We start from the raw sequence: 22,472 nt of genomic DNA on the forward strand, positions 1-22,472 counted from the left end.
TCCTTGCGGTACCCCCTCCTCTTGATAAAAAGGCCGTGAAAGGGAGGATCCTACACGAACTTGGAAATAACGGCAGGATAAAAAGTTTTTAATAAAAATGGGAAGGTGGCCTCTCAGACCGAGATTGTAAAGGTCTTTTAAAATACCAAATCTCCAAGTTGTGTCGTACGCTTTTTCCATGTCAAAGAAGATGGACACCAAGTGTTCTCTTTTTAGGAAAGCATCACGGATTGATGTTTCCAGTCTAATTAAGTGGTCCAGTGTGGACCTGTTTCTTCGGAAGCCGCACTGAAAGAGGGAGAGAAGGTCGTTCGATTCTAAATACCATAAGAGACGAGCATTGACCATTCTCTCCAATATTTTGCACAGACAGCTGGTCAGAGCAATAGGACGATAGTTTTTTGGACATTTAGGATCCTTTCCCGGCTTAGCAAAAGCAAGTATAGTTGCCTTGCGCCAGGTATCCGGAAAGTGCTCTTCAAGGAAGATTCTGTTATACATGAAAAGCAAACAGTCCATGGATTCTGGTGAAAGATGTTTGATCATTTCATAATGGATGTTGTCTGGTCCAACAGCGGTAGCCTTTGTATGGGCAAGTGCTGTTTTTAGCTCGTGGATAGTAAATGGCCCATTATATGGGTGGGAACCCTTCGATGTGAATTTAAGGGCCTGATTTTCAGTCTTGCACTTTAAGACCAGAAACTCTGGGGAGTAAGATGACGTTGCAGAGATCTTAGAAAATGTTTCCCCAAGAGCATTGGCTATTGCAGTAGAGTCTGCAATAGTACATCCATTATATTCAAGGACCGATGAGGGGTGTGCTGTGTATTTACCCTTCATTTTTCCGGATTTTTTCCCAGACTACCTTAGAGTTGGTAGACTGGTTAATAGATGATGTAAAACGGATCCACGATTCCTTTTGACTCTGACGACGGATGTAGCGTGCTTTGGCTCGTGCACGTTTAAAGGCTATAAGGTTGGTCGTGGTAGGATATCGACGGAATATCCCCCACGCTTTGTTTTGAGCCTTTTTGGCTGCTGTGCATTGTGAATTCCACCATGGTTTGGGAAATGGTGGAAACCGGGCAGATGTTTTTGGAACAGCATTCGCAGCTGCTTGGACAATATTTTCTGTGATGTACTTAACTGCATCATTGATAGGCTCCTGACTGACTGTGCTACGATCAAAATTTGCCTGATGTTGGAAGGCAGTCCAGTCAGTCTGATCAATCTTCCACCGTGGTAACCTGAAGGGAAGACATGGTCTCCCACTGTGTAACAAGGTTATCACAGGGAAGTGATCACTTCCGTATGGATTCTCCTCCACTTCCCAAGTGAGTGAAGGGAGTAGAGAAGGGGAGCAGATAGAGAGATAAATGGCAGAAAAAGTACGGGTAGGCATGTGGAAGAAGGTGTTTGTTCCAGTATTTAGAAGGGAAAGGTCATTGTCATTGAGCATACGCTCTATGACTCTTCCCCTTCCGTTGATGTTAGCACTACCCCACAGGGTATTGTGTCCATTAAAATCCCCGAGAAGTAGGAAAGGGGGAGGCAACTGCGTTAGAAGATCATCAAGGTCTTCCTGGGAGATATCAGTCCAAGGTGGCAAATAAATAGAGCAGACCGTTAATAGAAATCCCACTGTAAGGCGAATTGCAACAGCCTCTATGCTGGTTGTAATTAGCGAGGGCTGAACTGGAGTCTGATTATTCACAAGGATAGCCACTCCTCCATGAGCAGGACCATCCGCAATTCTATCCTTACGAAAGATTGTGATGTTATGCATGGTGGGATCATCATTTGCCTTTAGATAAGTCTCCTGCAAGCAAAAGCAAACTGGCTCGTGCTTTTGCAGGAGGGCCTTGATGTCATCTGTATTTCGCCGGAATCCACGACAATTCCATTGTAGGAATTTAGCCATTATTTTGGCTTGGTGGGTCCATCAGGCGGCTTCCGAGGTGCTGAGGGCTTACTTTTATCAGTCTTGGCTTTATCTTTTTTGGGGAAGAATGGACGCTGTCCGGTGTCCATTTCTTCCTCCACGAAGAGTTGCAAGACTGAATCGTCCGGTACCTCCTTGTCCTCTACATCCATTGATTCTGTTAATTTTGGTTGCTCTTTTTTACCACTTGGTTTTGTTAGTGGTGGGGCACTAGGAGGTACGGATATTGGAGTAGCAGCTGATTGTGTTTTTGTGGTGGGCTTTTGTGAACTCAATAAATAGCGGGCAATCGGCGTGAATGACTCTCTTGGTGGTATAGTCATATCTGTTTGTGTACCGATAGTGCACTTCGCAGAAACCTTCTGAGCATATGAAGGCTTCCCGCTATTTATTGGTTGTATGCGTTTTCTAGCCTCTGGGTAGGAGATGTTAAGCTCCGTTTTTAACTTTTGTATCTCCTTTTCGTCCTTCCACCGCTGGCATGCTCGAGAGTATGCAGGGTGCTCTCCTTGGCAGTTAATACAGTTAGGCTTAGGAGCTATACATTCCTTGCTCTCGTGATCTTTAGCACCACATCGAGCACAGGCAGGGTTACCACGACAAGCTGTTTGTGAGTGGCCGTACTTTTGACATTTAAAACACCTCAGTGGGTTTGGAACATAAATCCTCACTGGGCAGTTTAAGTACCCTGCCTTGATGGAACTTGGAGGCCTTGGGGTGTTGAATGTTAGGATGAGAACTCGGGTAGGGACAAGATTCCCATCCTTACGCATGGATATTCGCTTGACAGCTGTTACTCCTTGTTCTTTTAATTCAGAGCAGATCTCTTCTTCAGAAACATGAAGGAGATCCCACACTGATATGACACCTCGTGAAGAGTTCAAAGTTTTGTGAGGGGTTACAATAATGGGTATTCCCCCTATAGATGTGGCTTTCAAAATTTTTTCTGCTTGATTTATATTCGATGCTTCAATAAGAATATCTCCAGAGCGCAGCCGTTTTACGGATTTGGGTGAACCTGCCATCCCTTCTAATCCTTTCTGGATAAAGAAAGGTGACATTTTCCCTATTGACTGCTCTCCGGTGGAATGGAGAATGAGGAAAAGCGGTGTCACAGATGGTGTTTTCTCCTCAGTTCTGGCTCTTTTAGCAGAATTGCTCTCACTTTCTTCCGACGATCGATTAGGTAGGAGCCTTGTTGGGGCCCCAGAAGAAGAATTTAAATTACTCATAGGAGTAAAGAAAAAATGTCTGATGCCTAAGTACCTCACCCACCACGGAGCCCTACGAGGGGGCGCCCACTCGTGAACTAGCAGGTACTGCGTACACGAATGGGACGCCGAGTTCGCTTAGAACACCATACCCACGTTACCAATAAGTCTTTATCCCGTCCCAGGACCAAAGGGAGGGAGACTTATTGGAACGCAGTTGACCCTAGCAGTATAAAACCACCCGCCGCTTGATCCCAGTCGAGCCGGTCCGGGACCGCCCGTCTTGTCGAAGCAGGGGCCAAAGTGGTGTATTAAGGCTGGGCCCCTCAACCACCAGGATCCCCCTTTCCGCTTCCACGGGTCGCGGCGCACGGCTGCACACGCCGGATTCCAAAGATGTAACCCTGGAACCAAGGTATGGTTGTTGTTGTTGTTGTTGTTTATGGGGTTTTAAGTGCAATGGCTACTTAGGCCATATTGCACTTAGAAAAGTGGTTCATACTGCCTGTTTGTTTCATGTAGAAGCAATTAGAAACGGCTATACATTCCTATTTGTTTTAGGAAGGAGAAGAATTCTGCGATGTTTGATTTTTCGCCTATGATATGGCTAAGTGACAATGGTACCTTTAAGCTTGCTAGAGAACTGAATGACATTAGTCGAGCATTACGATACAGAGTACATTCTAGAAGTATGTGTTTCACTGTAAGTGGTGTATGACAATGATTACACTCAGGAGGGTCATTCCCTGAGAGGAGGAACAAATGAGTTAAATGAGTATGACCGATTCTGGCTCTGGTTAGGATTACTTCTTCTTGTCTGTTAGTAATGAGGCTAGAGGCCCATAATTTTGGTACAGGTTTAATTTGAAAAAGTTTATTATGAATTTGTGCTTGCCATTGTAGAGTCCATCGATCTTTACATATACTTCGGATCTTCATTTTATAATCAGTAAACGGTATTAAGAAATTTGTTGGGGCTGCTCTAGATGGATGTTTGGCAGCATCATCCGCAATTTCATTTCCTGGTATTCCAGTATGACCAGGTATCCAGCAGAAAATAACTTTTTGTTGGCACTCTCTCAGACGTATCAACTCTGTTCTAATGAGCTTTAATAGAGGGTGAGTAGACGGGGAATTGTTTTGCAAGGCTGATAAAGTACTCTGCGAGTCTGTGTAAATTAAGCTCTTTTGAATTGACATATGGAAAATACTTTCTATAGCAAGCTTTATGGCATATAATTCAGTTGTGTAGCTACTGCACTCTGTTGGGAGAGATAGAGAAATGGTAGCATCTGGGAGTACTACTGCTGCGCCTGATCCACTCTCGGACTTCGATCCATCTGTATAAATTTTAGCGAAGTCAGGATAACGTTGAGTATGCGCTATGTGTAGCTGCTGGATATTAATATCTGATAGAGAGTGTTTACCCCATTGGTAGAAATAATTGTCACAAGATGGTGTGATGACAGACCATGGAGGTTCAGGATCTATAGGATCTCGTAAAATTTTATTGAAGTGTACATCCCAATCTTCTGCTAGCTGTTTTAACCTAATACCAGCAGGCCGAACTGTCTGTGGTTTGTTTCTGTATAAGGTCATAAACTGTGGATTGTAGAGTATTGGCCAATTAGGATGGGTCATCTGGCTTTGGATCTTGGTTGCATAATTCAGCAGCAGCATCTTTCTCCTGATATTTAGGGGAGGTTCATGAGCTTCAACATACAAGCTTTGCACTGGAGATGTTCTGAACGCACCTAGTGCTGTTCTGAGAGCTGAATGTTGAATAGGATTGAGGCGAGATAAAGCGCTCTCCCTAGCAGAATCGAAGACAGGGGCACCGTAGTCCAGTCGAGATCTGATTATGGATCTATATATATGTAGCAGGCTTTGGCGATCTGCTCCCCATGTTGTGGCTGATAAGACTCTGAGAATGTTCAGTTTTTTTTGACAAGTAGTCCGGAGATGTTCAATGTGCTTTTGGAAATTTAACTTATTGTCAAAGAACAATCCCAGTAGACGAGTACAGTCAGTTATGGGAAGAGGATGGTTATTCAATTGCAGCTCAGGTTCAGGATGCATATTGCGTCTAGAGCAGAAGTGTATGGCAGTAGATTTCTGGCTGGATAGTCTATAACCATTTTGTGTCATCCATGTCAGGATGCGATTCATTGATATTTGAAGTTGGCGTTCAATGTAATGCATGTTTTGAGAATGACAGGAAATCGAGAGATCATCTGCGAAAAGGTATGAATCCACCGTTTTCGGAATGAGTTCAATTATATGGTTTATTCTCATTGCAAACAAGGTAGCGCTGAGAACAGATCCCTGTGGAATTCCTTCTTCTTGGATAAAGATTTTAGAGAGGGTTCCCCGATAACGAACTTGAAAGGATCTCCGTTGAAGAAAATTTTGGATAAAATATGGTAAATTACCTCTCAGGCCAAGAGAATGTAGATCCTTTAAGATTCCAAAACGCCACGTAGTGTCAAAGGCTTTCTCAACGTCAAGACAGACCATGACGAGATGTTCCTTTTTGATGAAAGCATTTCTGATATTTGACTCAGCTTTGATCATAAGATCCAAGGCGGATCGGTTTTTCCGGAATCCAAATTGTTCTTTATTTATCAAGTTTTGAGACTCGAGGAACCAGGTGAGACGGCCATGTATCATTTTCTCAAGAGTTTTGCTGAGACAGCTGGTGAGGGATATCGGTCTGTAATTTTGAGGAACCGAATGATCTTTACCGGGTTTTGCAATCGGTATTACATAAGAATGACTCCAGGAGCTGGGGAGGGTATGTTCAGAAAATATTCGATTATAAAATATGAGCAGCGAAAACAGTGATCTTTGATCCAGATTTCGGAGCATTACATAATATAACCCATCAGGGCCAGCAGCACTGTTTCTTGAGTTGGTAAGAGCTTGCTGTAGCTCGAACATGGTAAATGGCTGATTATACGATAAAGCAGAATTGTCAGCGTAATTCAGTTTGGATCTCTCTGCAACGGTTTTACGTTTTTGGAATGATTGATCATAAGCATTACAAGAAGACAACAGAGAAAATACAATTCCCAGTGCATTTGATATATCTGTGGGATTAGAGAGTTCTTGTCCATTCCAGTTTAGTAGCGGGGTGGATAGAGGAGGAAATTTATTGTTTAAACATTTTATTTTTCTCCAGATTAATCTGATATCGGTATTTTTATTAACTGATGAGGCGAATTTAATCCAAGTTTCTTTTTTTGCTTTGCGTCTGATGTAGCGAGCTTTAGCTCTGAGCCGTTTATAGTTAATAAGATTGGGGGTGGTAGGATTTTTGCGGAAAAGATTCCATGCTTTGTTTTTCTCTTTTTTTGAATTATTGCAATCTTCATTCCACCAGTAATTTAATTTTCGTCTATTACTTGCTTGATATTGAGGAACTGCGACGGATGCAGCTGCCAGCATTTGATTTGTGATATGCTCAGTAACGCTATTGATGGAACCGGACTGAATGATATCGTTGTCAAATGAGATGTGCGATCTGTATTTTTCCCAATCAGCCTTTGAAAATTTCCATTTAATTGGACTTTCTATTGGGTAGGAACAGGATGTTTGAATTTTGCAGATTAATGGATAATGGTCACTACTATAAGGATCATTCAGAGGTATCCAATCTATACTTGGAAAGAGGATTGGGGAACATATGGAAAGATCTATAGCAGATATTGAGCCAGTAGGGAGATGCACATATGTAGGAGACCCAGTATTCAGTAATGTTAAATTCTGCCTATCAATCAACGTTTCGATCAGCTTACCCCGTCTGTCTGAGGTGGGGGAACCCCATAATGGGTGATGTGCATTAAAGTCTCCTAGTAAACAAAACGGTGATGGTAACTGCATAACAAGATCTTCAAGTTCCTGAATAGTATATTGATGATTGGGCGGAAGATAAATGGAAGCCAATGTCAAAGTAATACCACTAACAACACGCGTGGCAACAGCTTCTAAGGATGTTCGTAAGGGAATACGTCTGGCGGGGATGGAGGAATCCACGAGTATCGCTACTCCGCCATGAGCGTTATTAGACACAGTCCTGTCTTGCCTGAATACAGTGTAATTTTTGATTGAGACTGAGACCAGTGATGTCAAATTAGTTTCTTGTAAGCACATTGCAAGAGGTTTATAGTGATGAATTAATTCGTATATATCATCTAGGTTACTGCGAAGACCTCTACAGTTCCATTGTATAATATGTTCCATTATTTGGTTTTGTAAGAGGAAGCTGAATCTGTCTGCTTTTTATGCGTAGGTTGTTTGTGACGGTCAGATTTAGATTTTTCTTTTCTAGGAAAAGAAGGGCGTCCTGAATCATTTTTATCCTCCATGTCTCCATCTGCATATAATTCAAGAAAATCTTCTTGGTTGGGCATATCATCTGTATCCATGCTTGTTGGTTGTTTCACCTCCACACTATCTGATTTATGTACTTTTTCTGCCACTGTATTGTGGGTTAGGTTTTGAGTTGGAATTGTGAGTGGCGTATTATTACTTTGGTCCACTAACTGAGATTCAGATGTAGGCTGAGTTGATAGTACAGATCGAGCCCAGTCGGCGATCGATTTATCTGGAGAGACTGACACTTCTGTTTGACATGCTACTGATTTGTAACTATGGGCAGCCGAAGCATAAGTAGTTTTTGGAATACTTGATTTTACTTGTCTTCTAGCTTCTTGAAAAGATACTTTATTTTCTGTCTTGTATTTCTGTATTTTTTTTCCTAACTTCCAAAGATCACAATCTTTGGAGTAGGCTGGATGATTGCCCTTGCAATTAGGACACTGCGGAGTTTGTGCCTTGCATTCAGATTGAGTGTGAGTTGTGCATCCGCAGTTTGGACATGTTGCATCTCCACGGCATGCTGTCTGGGAGTGGCCAAATTTCTGACATTTGTAGCATCTCAGAGGGTTCGGGATATAGGGCCGAACACGACAGTTTAAATAGCCTGCTTTAACCGAGGATGGTAGATTCGGCGAACTAAAGGTTAAAATTATGCTACGGGTTGGGACTAAGATGCCGTCTTTTCGTATCATGATTCTCTTGGCCTGAGTTACATTTTGATCTTTTAGTTCCTGAATTATTTCTTCCTCGGAAACGTTCAATAGGTCCCATTCACTGATCACTCCCTTGGAAGAATTCAGGGTGTTGTGTGGAGTGACTTGGATTGGAATTCCACTTAAAGATGTAAGTTTTAACAGGAGGTCAGAGTGTCTTGGAAGAGAGGTCTCTATTAGCAAGTCGCCAGATTGAAGGCGTTTCACCATTTTTGGAGATGCTGCTGCATTTACAAGGCATCGTTGTATGATGAAAGGCGAAAGCTTGCTGACAGATTGTGAAGACAGAGAATGGATGATCAGGAAAGCTGGAGCTTCCTGCTTGTTTGCATCCTTTTTTAGTCTTTTCGACAATGAAAAGTCATGATCAGTTTCGTGGTTGTCTTGTTGCGAGCTCTTTGGCTCTAATCGTGGGAAATCATTAGTATCCATGTTTACTCCTTTTAGCCCTGGGAGAAGTACTTTCTTCTCCCAGACTACCAGCCCCGCCACGTGGAGGCAGGAGCAGTGCCACCAGTGACCAAGCGGATATTAAGGTTAGTAGAGTGTGAGTATTTAATATAAATACTAAGAAAGAAAGGTAGATTCCCTTTCTGGGTTCTTACGTAAGACTTTTTAAGTGAAGAACCGCTTTAAGTGAACAAAACAGGAGAAAATCGTACAACAAAAAATAGAACTATATCACTTTCAAAGATCACTTTATGAGTCGCAGAGAAAAATCGCTTGTCACTATCGCTTGGCACTCGGGGCCCCAAGGTATGGGCGTTAGATCCCAGTGATGCTAATCTGGTAGACCAGCAGCATCACTGGGAGGTCCCCTCACCACGTACAGGTGCCCACGTCGAGGGGCATTGACACGGTTGACCCTCGCAGGCGAGCCTACTAGCCGATTGATCCTAGCCGGGCCTTCCAGGACCACCCGTCTTGTCGAAGCAGGGGCCAAAGTGGTGTATTGAAGCTGGGCCCCTCAACCACCAGGATCCCCCTTTCCGAATTTCCACGGGTCGCAGCGCACGGCAAACACGCCGGATTCCATTGATGTAAGCCCGGAACCTAGGCTGTGGGCGTTAGATCCCAGTGATGCTAGTCTGGAAGTCCAGCAGCATCACTGGGAGGTCCCCTCACCACGTACAGGTGCCCACGTCGAGGGGCATGCTCGTGAGTAGGCCGGATGTTCGCCCTCACAGTTAATACAGGTGGGTTTTGCGGCTGAACATGCTGTTGTTTCGTGGTCCTTTGCACCGCATCGAGCGCATGCAAGGACTCCACGGCAGGCCATTTGAGAATGTCCATACTTCTGGCACTTAAAGCACCGTAAAGGGTTCGGAACGTATGGACGCACTGAACAGTTGATGTATCCAGCTTTAATCTCATCAGGAGGTTTAGGAGTGTTAAAAGTCAGGATAACGCTCCTGGTTTTAACAATTTTACCATCCCTTCGCGCAGTGATTCTCTTGACGGCAATGACTCCCTGTGGTTTTAATTCGGAGCAGATTTCCTCCTCGTATACGTCGAGAAGGTCCCACTCCGAAATGACACCTCTAGATGAATTGAGTTGTTGTTGTTGTTGTTGTTTTTTTTTTTTGGCGCAAGGGCTACTATGACCAAATTGCGCCTATTTCTGTGGAGAGACACTGTACAGGTCAGTAAAGGGAGTTTATAAGAGCATATATATATTAATCTGTTTCAGAAAGTGAAAAAATTCAGATAGATTAGAGTTGTCTCCAAGTATATGTCTTAGTTGAAGAGATTCATTCAAGTTACGGAGGGATCTAAATGATGTTAATCTGATAGACTGATAATGGTCGCACTCTACAAGAATATGTTTTATAGTTAGTGGTGAATCACAATGCAAACATAGTGGGGGGTTATTTCCTTGCAATAAATAGAGATGCGTAAGGTGGGTATGTCCAATACGTGCTCTGGCAAGTACAACCTCTTCGTGCCTGTTTGAGCGGAAACTAGATTTCCATACCTGCGGATTCTGTTTTATATTTCGTAACTTGTTATTTAACTGATTGTGCCAAATTTCTCTCCATTTTTCATTGCATATTCGATGAATGATTAATTTATAGTCTGTGAAAGGAATCTGGATATTGTCATTGTCAGTGGGATTTCTTGCTGCTTTATCTGCATGCTCATTACCTGGTATTCCTGTGTGCCCTGGGATCCAACAAAAAGTAACACTCTGCTTATTTTTATGGAGATCCAATATTTGAGTTCTTATTAGAGTTATCAATGGATGTGGAGAGCGAGAATTGCCATGGAGCGCTGTCACTGCACTCAAAGAATCTGTATATATTATAGTCTTCGGTGTGGAGTTAGTAGCAATGAAAGTCAAACCCATCTTAATGGCATAGAGTTCTGCAGTGAAAACACTGCATTCCTGAGGCAACGAGACAGAGACTGTTGATGTTGGTAGAACCACAGCAGCTCCCACAGCTGTGTCACTTTTGGAGCCATCAGTATAGATTTGCAGAGTTTGTGCATTTGCCAAGGAGTGGGCTGCATGTATTTTCTGAAAAGTTTCATTGTTCAGGGATTGTTTCCCCCAACGTTGAAAGTAATAATCACATGAAGGTATGCATGCTTTCCATGGAGGTTGCACAATTTCTCTATCTTGATGAATATTGGTCAAATGCATATTCCACTGCTGAATTAGTTCTTGTAGACGGATTCCTGTAGGTTTGTTTTCATGCGGTTTATTTCTAAAAAGGTTTACCCATTGGGGATCATAGAGGTGTGACCAGATAGGATGATATGGAAAACTATTTATTTTAACTGCATAGTTGAGGAGCAGCATCTTTCTCCGTAGATGGAGTGGAGGTTCATTGGCTTCTATATATAGGCTTTGGATTGGCGAAGTCCTGAATGCCCCAAGAGCAATCCTGAGCGCACTGTGTTGTACTGTGTCAAGACAGGCCAACAGAGTCTTTCGAGCGGAATCATAAACTGGAGCGCCGTAATCTAATCGCGATCTTATTAAAGCTCTGTATAGATGGAGCAGAGTATAGCGATCAGCTCCCCATGTCATGGATGAGATAACTTTAAGTATATTCAGCTTTTTCATACAGATAGTTCGTGTTTGTAGTATATGCTTCTGGAATGTCAGTTTGGTGTCAAATGTCATGCCCAAGAATCGGATATTGTTAGTGATTGGTATCGGTTTATTTCCCAATGTTAATTCAGGTTCTGGATGTAACTGACGTTTTTTACAAAAGTGAATGGCTACAGTTTTGGTTGCGGATAGACGATAACCATTATGTGAAGTCCATGACACTATTTTGTTTATGGAAAGTTGCAGTTGTCGTTCAATGGAACGCATGTTCTGTGAATGGCAGGATATTGCAAGATCATCAGCATACAGATAGGTGTCTACGTTACCCAAAATGTTGGGCACTAAATTGTTTATCCTGAGAGCAAAGAGTGTAGCACTGAGTACCGAACCCTGTGGTACACCTTCTCTTTGGACAAAAGATTGTGAAAGAGCATTACGGTATCTCACTTGGAAAGTTCTTTTTTTAAGGTAACTCTCTATGATCATTGGGAGCCGACCTCTGAGTCCTATGGCATAGAGGTCTTGTAGAATACCATAGCGCCAGGTGGTGTCAAATGCTTTTTCAATGTCTAGGCACACCATGACAAAATGTTCTTTTCGGATAAAGGCGTTTCGTATACTACACTCTGCTTTCACCATCAAGTCTAATGTGGATCGGTTTTTGCGGAAGCCATATTGATTACAGTTAATGACTGAATGAGATTCTATGTACCATATAAGCCTATTGTGTATCATCTTTTCTAATGTCTTGCCCAAGCAGCTGGTAAGGGATATTGGTCTATAGTTGCATGGATTCGTCTGATCTTTTCCAGCTTTAGGAAACGCTAGCACTGTTGAATGACACCATGAGTGAGGATAGTGGCTTTCGGAGAAGAGCCGATTGAGAAACAGCAATAGGGAGTTTAACGCCTTTTTGTCTAGATGTTGCAGCATGAGATAATAAATCCCATCAGGACCTGATGCCCCATTCGTTGATTTTTTTAGAGCGTCCTGTAGTTCCAAAAACGTAAACGACTGATTATATGGATGTGTTAGTTTTGTGCTGAAATTTAATTTGCATTTCTCAACCCTTCTTTTATGTTGCTGAAAGGATGATTGATGTGCAGCAATATCTGATATTTTGGCAAAGTTTTCTGCAAGAGCATTGGCTATATCATTTGGAGAAGATAAGTCTTGTCCGTTCCATTTCAGTATTGTATTGGGCGTTGGTAAGAATCGTCCATTCAGTTTTTTTATTTTATTCCAGATTATTCTGCTATTGGTATCTTTCGTTATAGTAGAGGCAAACTGAATCCAAGAATCTTTTTTAGCCTTTTTTCTTACAAATCGTGCTTTTGCTTTAAGTTTTTTGAAATTTATAAGGTTCTCCGTTGTTGGGTGTTTTAGAAATAGGTTCCATGCCCGATTTTTCTCTTTTTTGGCAAGCTGGCACGCATCACTCCACCACAAATTTGCATGTTTAGAAGAACCGGTACGGATTTTGGGTATAGCCTTGGTTGCAGCATTTAGGATCTCAACTGTGATGTGTTGTGTAGCATCATCGATGGATTTATTTCTGATAATTTCATTGTCGAATGAGATATTAGAAGCAAACAACTTCCAATCTGCTTTGCAAAATTTCCATTTTAAGTGCATATTATTAGCCTGAGGTATTCTAGATGTTTGGATTTCACAAATTATCGGATAATGGTCACTGTTTAGGGGATTATCCATTGTTGACCAGCGAATGAGGGGATACAATGTTGGAGAGCAGATTGTTAAATCTATAGCTGTAGTTGTTCTAGTAGCGAAATGAATGTAAGTATCTGCACCAGTGTTCAGCAGTGTTAGATTACATTTGTCAAGTAGCGATTCCAGAATTTTTCCTCGTCTGTCTGTATGCGGGGAGCCCCAGAGTGGATGGTGGGCATTAAAATCCCCCAATAAACAAAAGGGGGGTGGGATCTGCAGCAGAAGTTCTTCTAGATCATTATAAGTATATACTTTGTTTGGTGATAGGTAGATAGACACTATTGTTAACAGGATTCCTAGGGAGACACGTACTGCTACTGCTTCTAAGGGGGTCTGCAGTGGAATATGGTTAGTAGGAATTCTTGAGTTTACAAGAATGGCCACACCTCCATGCACAGTGTTATTGTTATTTCTGTTATGCTGATATATAGTATAGTTCTTGATTTTTGGGATTACTTGTGATGGTAGATTAGTTTCTTGTAAACAAATGCTTACCGGACTGTACTGTTGGATTAGGTCATAGATATCATCAATGTTGCTACGTAGGCCTCTACAGTTCCACTGTATGATGTGATCCATTATTTGTTTTTAGTAGTTGGGTTTGGTTCAGTCTGCCTTTTAGGTCCAGTCTGTTTCTGTCTCTCCAATTTTATTCTTTCTTTTTTCGAGAAAATAGGTCGTCCGGTGTCCATGTCATCTTCTGCGTGTAGATCTAAGATTGGCTCATCCTGGTTAATGGTTTCATCTGTATCCATATTTGTTAAATTTGGCTGAGTTTTTTGCATTGGAGCTACTATCTTAGTTTTTATGATTTCTGAGGAGGACTGCGATACATTTGATGGTACTGTAATTGGTGTATTACTTGCACGATCTGTTGCATGTTGTTGTTTAGTGGATTGCTGTGAGGTTGAGAGTATTTTTCGGGCCCAATCTGAAATAGATATGGTTGGGGGAATTGAAACGTCTGTTTGAGTGGTGGCTGACTGGAATTTCTTTGCTGCTGTTGCATAGGTATATTTTGGTGTCGTAAGCATAATTTGTTTCTTCGCCTCCTGGTACGTCACTTTCCGTTCTACTCTGTATTTTTGTATCTTTTTTCCTGTTTTCCATAGTTCACAGGTCCTTGAATAAGCGGGATGTTGGCCTTGACAGTTCGGACAATGTGGCGTTTCAGCATCACATTCCGTTTGTGTGTGAGATTTTGAACCACAGTTTGGGCACACTGCATCCCCTCGACAGACGGTCTGAGAGTGCCCAAACTTTTGGCACTTATAACACCTGATGGGATTAGGAATGTATGGTCTTACACGGCAGTTTAGATAGCCGGCTTTAACATTCAATGGTAAATTTGGTGTGCCAAACGTTAGGATGATGTTCCGTGTGGGAACAAGCTGACCATCTTTTCTGATCATAATCCGCTTAGCTTCTGAGACTTTCTGTTCTTTTAATTCTTGGACCAGTTCTTCATCTGTGACATTCATCAAATCCCACTCAGCAATTACCCCTCTGGAGGTATTTAGTGTTGTATGGGGTGTAACTTGTACTGGAATACCACCAAAGGTTGAGAGGTTCAGCAGAGTCTCTGATTGCTTACGACTCGCACTTTCTATTAGCAAATCTCCGGATCTAAGCCTTTTCACCATTTTAGGCGAACCTGATGAGCTTTCCAAGCATTTCTGTATCAGAAATGGGGAGAGCGTATTCATGCATATGTTTGTCAAGGAGTGGAAAATTAGGAAAGATGGGAATTCCTGTTGCTCTTTGTCAGTTCGCAGTCTTTTCGACTGTGATGTGTCATGATCTGTGTCATTGACTTTTGGACCTGATGAGCGTCGAGGCTCAATTGGAGGAAAATTATCAAATTCCATGTTTGCTCCTTTTAGCCCCGGGAGAGGGACTTTCTTCTCCCAGGTTACCGGCCCCGCCACGTGGAGGCAGGAGCGGTGCCACCAGTGACCAAGCGAAAAGTGGTTAGTGGTTAGTGTGTTAGAGAAGTTACTTATATATATAATAGAAAGGTGTCTTTCCTTTCTTGTCAGGAAGCTTACTCCTTTATTTAGGAAGAGCCAAAATAAATAACTTTATAAAAGAAAAGGTTTTAACAAACTCTCTAATCAGTCGCTTGGAAAAAAGACGCTTTCAAATCGCTTTGTATATCGCTTTGATCACTCGCTTGGCACTCGGGGCCAGATGAATTGAGTGTTCTGTGTGGTGTCACTGTTATAGGAATACCTCCGATTGATGTTGTTCGGAGTAGATGTTCGGATTGCCTGTCATTTTTAGTTTCAATTAAGAGGTCTCCAGAACGGAGCCTCTTAACTGATTTGGGTTGATTTGATTTGATTTGATTTGATTTGGTTTTTTATGGCGCATTGGCAGCTAAGGCCATAATGCGCCAAGTCAAATTTTAAAACGCTACTAAACATTTTGGTAGCCAAAGCTACCACGTCAAGTAATAAATCATTGTCAAAAGATGTATAGTAAAAGTATAAAAAGTGTAAACCTTAGATTCTTTTATAAAAATTAATAGACTGTAAAAAGTTAAAAACGTCAGACATATTGTCTCTGTCACCTATAATGTGACTGAGTGTAAATGGCTCAGTCACATTAGTAAAAACGGTAAAATACAAACGTCGCGCTTCTATAAAATCAGGACATTCTATTAAAATATGACTAACGGTTAAAATAACATTACATATCTCGCACATAGGTGGGTCATCCGCCCTCAGCAAGTAGGAATGGGTTAGATGACTATGACCTATGCGGAGCCGAGCAAGAACAACTTCCTCTCTTCGGACCCTGCGTAGACTGGACTGCCATTGCGCAATTACAGGCTTAATGCGATGTAATTTATTTGTGGCCTGTCCGTGCCAAGAATCTTGCCATTGGGAGAGTAATTTAGAACGTATTATTTGCCTGTAGTCTGTATAGGGGACTGACAGGCAATGATTATCCAGGGAAATGGCTGATTTAGCAGCGGCATCAGCCGATTCATTTCCCCGGATCCCAATGTGGCTTGGGATCCAGCAAAAGCGAATATCATATTCCAATTCTATGAGAGAAAAAAGAATCTGCCGGATCCTGGACAGGATCGGATGAGGATTAAAACTCACCGATACCAGAGCCTGTAACGCGCTTGATGAATCGCAATAAATCATATACCTCTGGTAGTCGCAATTTTTAATGTGATCTAGGGCTGTTTGTATTGCATGCAACTCTGCAGTATAAATGCTAGTTTCTTGTGGGATCTTATAGGATATTGTTTTGTGAGGGAACACAACAGCAGATCCCACATGACATTCTAACCTTGAGCCATCTGTATAGATTGGCAGAAAGTCAGAATACTGCTGTCGATGTACTGCAAAGAGTTGCTGGTAGACAGATGGCGGTGTAGTAGCCTTCTCCCAGATCTTAAGGGAGAAGTCGCAAGTTGGAAAATGAGCATGCCAGGGTGGAAAGAATTGCCTTGGTGACTGGGCAACATTGTCTACCGTCACGTTCAGCTCATTCAGCAGCCCTTGAATGCGAATACCAAAAGGTTTGTTGGCAGTCCGACGGGTGTTGTAGAGATTTTCCCAACGCGGCTCAAACACGGATGGCCACGTGGGATGATCGGGCAGGGATTTTAATTTGAATGCATACTGTAAGGACAACTGCTTACGTCGAAGAGACAGAGATGGTTCATTTGCTTCGACGTAAAGGCTTTGGACAGGAGATGTGCGAAATGCTCCAGTGGCTGTCCGGATGGCTTGATGGTGGATTGGATCTAACCACCGAAGTGCACTATCTCTAGCAGAACCATAAACCTGAGACCCATAGTCGAGTTTGGAACGGACAAGTGCTCGGTAAAGGCGAAGAAGGGTAGAACGATCTGCGCCCCATGAAGTTGATGAAAGGGCACGAAGGATGTTAAGCCCTTTGACACATCTTGTCCTCAGCTGACGAATGTGTTGTAAAAATGTCAGCTTTTTGTCGAAAATAAGTCCAAGGAATTTGAATTCTGCTACAACTGGGATGTTATTTTGCCCAAGCCTTAATTCTGGGTCAGGATGAAGGTTACGTTTGCGACAGTAGTGTACACAAACGGTCTTCTGTGGTGAAAATCTGAACCCATTAGCCAAAGACCAAGCTGTGAGACGATCAATGGTTTTCTGCAGTTGCCTTTCAATGACCCTCATATTGCATGAATTGCAAAATATGGCAAAGTCGTCTACATAGAGGGCATTGTTTACAGTGGGTGGAAGTTGTTCTGTGATAGAGTTTATTTTGATTGCGAAAAGCGTAACACTTAGAACGGATCCTTGTGGGACTCCCTCTTCCTGAGAGAAAACTCGAGAGAGGGTGGATCCTAAACGGACTTGAAACTGGCGATTCGAAAGAAAGTTTTTAATAAAAACAGGAAGGTTACCTCTAAGACCAAAGTTATAGAGGTCTTTTAAAATTCCAAATCGCCAGGCTGTGTCGTACGCTTTTTCAATATCAAAGAAAACTGCTACCAAATGCTCGGATTTAATAAAAGCGTCACGAATGGACGTTTCCAATCGGATTAAATGATCCAGAGTGGATCGATTTCTTCGGAAGCCGCACTGTGTCCTGGAAAGCAGACCATTTGTTTCTAAATACCATACAAGGCGTGCATTAACCATTCTTTCCAGGACTTTGCACAAACAGCTTGTCAGAGCAATAGGACGATAATTACTTGGATTTCTAGGATCCTTTCCTGGTTTTGGGAAGGCAAGGACGATTGCTTTCCGCCAGGAGTCTGGAAATTGTTTATTAAGAAAAATTCTGTTAAACAGAATTAAAAGGTGATCCTTACATTGTGGTGTGAGGTGTTTTACCATTTCGTAGTGGATGTCATCGGGCCCCACAGCACTTGCGTGCGTGAGAAAGAGTGCAGCATTTAACTCCTCCTGTGAAAAGGGCTTGTTATACGATTCAAGCCCTTTTGAATAGAAGTTCAGGGGGTTTTTCTCATTTTTCTCTTTCAGGGCCAAAAACTCTGCGGGAAAAGATGTTATTGCAGATATTTTTGCAAATGTTTCCCCTAGAGTATTTGCTACTGCAGTTCGATCTGCAATTGGACATCCGTTATGCTCGAGGATCACAGAAGGGCATGGTGGATATTTTCCCTTCATTTTCCGGATCTTATCCCAGACTACTTTTGAGCTAGCAGCCTGAGTTATGGAAGATGTAAAACGAATCCAAGATTTCCTTTGGCTCTGACGTCGTACATAACGTGCTTTTGCACGTGCACGTTTGAAGGATATTAAATTTTCAGTGGTGGGATATCGGCGGAATATCCCCCACGCTTTGTTTTGCGCTTTTTTTGCTGCCGTGCATTCTGAATTCCACCAAGGTTTGGGGAATAGTGGGAACCGGCTGGATGATTTTGGGATTGCAATTGCAGCTGCTTGGACAATCGTTTCTGTGACATACATGACTGCTTCATTGATTGGCTCCTGACTGACTGTAGTGATGTCAAAGTTTGCCAGATATTGAAAGGCATTCCAGTCAGCCTGATCGATCTTCCACCGCGGTAAACTAAATGGCAGACAGGGTCTACCATTAGTTAGGGTTGTTATCACGGGGAAGTGATCGCTTCCATATGGATTTTCTTCTACCTCAGAAGTAAGTGAAGGAAGGAGAGAAGGGGAGCAGATAGAAAGATCAATGGCAGAGAATGTACGGGTAGGCATGTGGAAGAAGGTGTTTGTTCCCACATTTAGGAGGGAGAGATCATTGTCAGTGAGCATATGCTCTATGACTCGTCCCCTTCCATTGATGTCAGCACTACCCCACAGAGTGTTATGTCCATTGAAATCCCCAAGAATTAAACAAGGGGGGGGCAATTGCATGATAAGATCATCAAGGTCTTTCTGGGGGATGTCAATCCCAGGTGGCAAATAAACAGAGCAGACAGTTAATAAGAACCCCACTGTAAGGCGAATTGCTACAACTTCAATGCTAGTTGTAAGCTGCAAAGCCTGAAATGGGATCTGGTTGCCTACGAGGATTGCGACTCCTCCGTGGGCAGACCCATCCACAATTCTATCCTTACGAATGATGGTAATGTTATACATGGTGGGGTCATCATTTGCCTTTAAATAAGTCTCCTGTACGCAAAAGCAAACTGGTTTGTGCTTTTGCAGGAGTGCCTTGATGTCGTCAGTATTTTGCCGGAATCCACGACAATTCCACTGTAGGAATTTAGCCATTATTTGGACTTGGTGGGTCCATCAGGCGGCTTCCGAGGTGCTGAGGGCTTAATTTTGTCAGTCTTGGATTTATCTTTCCTGGGGAAGTATGGACGCTGTCCTGTGTCCATTTCTTCCTCAGCAAAGAGTTCCAAAACTGACTCATCATGTACCTCCTTCTGCTCGACATCCATGTTTTCCTGGGTACTAGGTGTTACTTCCCCTTTCTTATTCTTTTCTTTTGCTTTTGTAACTTGTGGAGCATTAGGAGGTATCGATATAGGAGTGGCAGCTGATTGGTCCTTTTGTGCAGGTTTTTGGGAGCTTAAAAGATAGCGTGCAATGGGAGTAAATGATTCTTTTGGAGGGACAGACATGTCCGTCTGAGTCCCAATCGAACATCTCCCTGCTACCTTCTGGGCGTAGGTAGGTTTTTTGATGTTAAGAGGTTTCACTGCTTTTCTTGCCTCCTGGTACGATATGTTTAGCTCTGCCTTCAGCCGTTGAATTTCTTTTTCTTCTTTCCACCTCTGGCATGCCCTTGAATAGGCCGGATGTTCTCCCTCACAGTTAATGCAGGTGGGTTTAGTGGCTGAACATGCTGTTGTTTCGTGGTCCTTTGCACCGCACCGGGCGCATGCAAGGACTCCACGGCAGGCCATTTGAGAATGTCCATACTTCTGACATTTAAAACACCGTAAAGGGTTCGGAATGTATGGACGTACTGGACAGTTGATGTATCCAGCTTTAATCTCATCAGGAGGTTTGGGAGAGTTAAAAGTCAGGATAACACTCCTGGTTTTAACAATTTTCCCATCCCTTCGCGCAGTGATTCTCTTGACGGCAGTAACTCCCTGTGGTTGTAATTCGGAGCAGATTTCCTCCTCGGTGACGTCGAGAAGGTCCCACTCCGAAATGACACCTCTCGATGAATTTAGTGTTCTGTGTGGTGTCACTGTTATGGGTATACCTCCGATTGATGTTACTCGGAGTAGATGTTCAGACTGCCCGTCATTTTTTGTTTCAATCAAGAGGTCCCCAGAACGGAGCCTCTTAACTGACTTGGGTGTACCTGCTAACCCATCCAACCCTTTTTGTATAAAAAAGGGCGACATTTTACCAATCGGTGTTTCATTGGTGGAATGCATTATTAAGAACCTTGGGACAGGCCCTGATGGTAGTTCGGTTCGCTGCCTCTTTGTAGCAATAATGCTATCTGCCTCTCCGTCGTTATTTTCAGATAGGGACCGGGTTGGGGCCCCTGAAGGAATACGTTTATCAGGATTCATATAGTTTTTTTAATTGTTCAGTGCCCGGGCTCCCCACCCACCACGGAGCCCAAAGGGACGCCCACTACCCGGCATGCAATAAATGCGCTCGGGAGTGGGACGCCAGGGCTACCCAGACACTATACCCGCACCGCCGCCAGCCTGAATCCTGTCCCTCGGACCATGAGGGTAGGGGCGTGGCATTGACACGGTTGACCCTCGCAGGCGAATCTACTAGCCGATTGATCCTAGCCGGGCCTTCCAGGACCACCCGTCTTGTCGAAGCAGGGGCCAAAGTGGTGTATTGAAGCTGGGCCCCTCAACCACCAGGATCCCCCTTTCCGAATTTACACGGGTCGCAGCGCACGGCAAACACGCCGGATTCCATTGATGTAAGCCCGGAACCTAGGCTGTGGGCGTTGGATCCCAGTGATGCTAGTCTGGAAGTCCAGCAGCATCACTGGGAGGTCCCCTCACCACGTACAGGTGCCCACGTCGAGGGGACTGATTTGGGAGAACCTGCTAACCCGTCTAACCCTTTCTGTATGAAGAAGGGCGACATTTTACCAATCGGTTTTTCACCGGTTGAGTGCATGATTAGGAACCTTGGGACTGGCCCTGATGGTAGTTCGGTTCGCTGCCTCTTATTAGCAATAATGCTATCTGGATCTTTGTCAATGGTTTCAGATAGGGACCGGGTTGGGGCCCCTGAAGAAGGTAGTTTATCAGGATTCATAGAGTTTTTTATATGGTTCAGTGCCCGGGCTCCCCACCCACCACGGAGCCCAAAGGGACGCCCACTACCCGGCATGCAATAAATGCGCTCGGGAGTGGGACGCCAGGGCTACCCAGACACTATACCCGCACCGCCGCCAGCCTGAATCCTGTCCCTCGGACCATGAGGGTAGGGGCGTGGCATTGTCACGGTTGACCCTCGCAGGCTTGGATTTTGGATTTGGATTTGGTTTTATTGGCGCATTAGCTACTAGGGCTATAATGCGCCAAGACCATGTCATTAATAAAAATTGAAACTTTCAGTGACCTAACTAGTTAGGTCACCATGTCAAAATAAATAATAACAAAAGTATAAAAGATAAATCAATGGAAAAGAACAATAAAATGTAAATTTTATATGGCAGTAAAAAAGTTTATTGATTTTAAAAAGCTAAAAACAGCAGACACATGGTCATTGTCAGATAAAATCTGACTGAGTGTATAAGGCTCAGCCAGATGACTAAAAACGGTAAAGTATAAATCACGTTCATGTCTAAAACGTGGACATACGGTTAAAATGTGATTAATAGATAAAATGGTGTCGCATTGCTCGCACATAGGACAGTCATCTGCCCTCAGCAGAAAAGAATGTGTAAGATGACTGTGTCCGATGCGGAGACGAGCTAGAACAACTTCCTCCTTACGGTTCCTGCGCAGACAAGACTGCCACGGTTCAATTACAGGCTTTATACAATATAATTTATTCGCAGTCTGTCTATTCCACGAGTCCTGCCATTGGGAATGTATGTTTTGATGTATTATTTGCCTGTAGTCTGTATAAGGGTTGATTGATTGATTGATTGATTTTGATTTTTGTGGCGCAAAAACAGCAGGGTTATAGTGCGCCAGGAAAAAGTTAAAATATAAAAAGGTAAGACTGGCAACTTGTAAAAAGCTACTTCGTCTTAAGGTGCATACAGTCATAAAATCAGTACAATGACAAAAGCAAATTGTTTATTTCATATGACTGTATACAAATTGATCGACTTTAAAAATTTAAAAACTGCTGACACATTGTCGTTGTCATTTAAAATCTGACTGAGTGTATACGGATCAGTCAGATGGGTAAAAGCAGTAAGACGAGCATTTATAAAACTAGAACAATCACATAAAATGTGTTCGACGGTTAAAACGGTGTCGCATTGCTCACACATAGGAGGGTCATCAGCCCTCAGCAAAAAGGAGTGTGTCAAATAAC

General features: G+C 43.0%; 1 protein-coding gene across 1 annotated transcript in view; it reads right to left on the minus strand.

The window, feature by feature from the left end:
* Positions 1-22,472, minus strand: part of LOC150081095 (uncharacterized) — a 188,662-nt gene that overhangs the window by 22,988 nt on the left and 143,202 nt on the right. The gene's annotated exons all lie outside the window — the stretch shown is intronic.

This window comes from Mastigoproctus giganteus, chromosome 9 (assembly GCF_048544385.1).
Source record: "Mastigoproctus giganteus isolate SK-2022 chromosome 9, ASM4854438v1, whole genome shotgun sequence".
NCBI lineage: Eukaryota > Metazoa > Arthropoda > Arachnida > Uropygi > Thelyphonidae > Mastigoproctus > Mastigoproctus giganteus.